The sequence below is a fragment of the Carlito syrichta genome, unplaced genomic scaffold (genome assembly GCF_000164805.1).
Source record: "Carlito syrichta isolate Samal-C Ts95f unplaced genomic scaffold, Tarsius_syrichta-2.0.1 Scaffold313565, whole genome shotgun sequence".
Taxonomy (NCBI): Eukaryota; Metazoa; Chordata; class Mammalia; order Primates; family Tarsiidae; genus Carlito; species Carlito syrichta.
In genome coordinates, this window is record NW_007257661.1 from 1,727 (window position 1) to 3,452 (window position 1,726).

Consider the following 1,726-nt stretch of genomic DNA (forward strand, 5'->3'; position numbering starts at 1 on the left):
TTGATCCCTGTTTTGATTTTGTCATTGACCCAAGAGTTGTTTAGCATCATGCTGTTTAGTGTCCATGTCTTTGTGGGTTTTGGGGGGACTTTGTTGGTGTCAATGTTTATTTTTATTCCACTGTGGTCTGAGAAGGTGTTTGGTGGAATTTCAGTCCTTTTAAATTTGCTTATGTTTGATTTATGGCCAAGTATGTGGTCGGTCTTAGAATATGTTCCATGTGGTGATGAGTAAAATGTGTATTCTGTGGTCTTTTGATGGAGTGTTCTGTAGGTATCAATTAAGTCCATTTGGTCCAAAGTCACATTGAGGTTCCGGATCTCCTTGCTGATTTTTTGTCCTGATGATCTGTCTAAGATTGTGAGTGGGGTATTAAAGTCCCCAGTTATGATAGTGGTAGAGTCAATATCTTTCTTCAGTTTTCCAAGAAGTTGCTTTATGAAAGTTGGCGCACCTATGTTGGGTGCATATATGTTTAGGATAGATATTTCTTTTTGATGGATTGAGTCTTTTATCATTATGTAGTGGCCTTCTGTATCTTTTTTGATTTTTAATAGCTTGAAGGGTATTTTGTCTGAAATTAAGATCACTACTCCTCCTTTCTTTTGTATTCCGTTCGTCTGAAAGTTTGTTTCCCATCCTCTTACTTTGAGTCTGTGGGTGTCCTTTCTAGTGAAGTGAGTCTCTTGAAGGCAATAGATTGTTGCCTGATGATATTTTATCCATTTCGCCATTCTATGTCTTTTCAGTGGTTTATTTAGTCCATTCACATTTAGGCTAATAATTGAAATGCAAGAGTTGATCCCTGTCATAAGGTTCTTACAGAGTTGATCCTGTTTATTTGTTGTCTTTCTTTGGGTTTTGGAGTTGGTTCATGTGTGTTTTTAATCTTTTGCCTGTACTCTTGTGAAGAATGCTGTTGTTCTTTTTTCTTTTTCTTCTGTGTTCAGTACTTTCTTAAGTGTTTCTTGTAGAGGTGGTCTGGTGGTAGCATAGGTTCTTAGGGATTGGATGTCTGGAAAAGATTTCAATTCTCCCTCACTAATGAAGCTTAATTTGGCTGGGTAAGTTATTCTTGATTGAAATTGTTTCTCTTTTAGAACTTTGAAGATAGGGCTTCAGGCTCTTCTGGCCTGAAGGGTTTCTGTGGATAAATCTGCTGTTATTCTAATTGGTTTTCCCTGGTAGGCCTTTTTCTCTTGCTGCCTTTAGGATTTTTCCTTTTATAGCTACTTTGTTTAGGCGAATTATTATGTGTCTGGGAGTTGGTCTTCTCGTTTGTTGTCTTGCAGGGGTTCTCTGAATCTCTTTGTTTGAATTTTTTCATCCTTAATGAGATGAGGGAAATTTTCTTGAATGATTTCATGAAATGTTTGTTCCAGCGTGGCTTCTGTTTCTCTTTCTGCCTCAGGAAGCCCAGTTATTCTTAGGTTTGGTCTCTTGAAGTGATCATTCATCTCTTGCAGGTTTTGTTCTGTCTTTTTGAGCTTCTTTCTATGCTTTTGACAGTTTGGGTTAGTTCTGTGTTTTGGTCTTCGAGCTCTGAGATTCTTTCTTCAGCTTGGCTGATTCTGCTTTCCATGCTTATTAGTCTGTTGTTCATTTCCATCACAGTATTCTTTACTGCTGTCATTTCTGACAACAGCTCCTTCCTATTTTCTTCTTGTCTCTCCTCAATTTTTTAAATTCTCTCCATTAATGTCTTGATGTCTGGGTTTGTTGCATG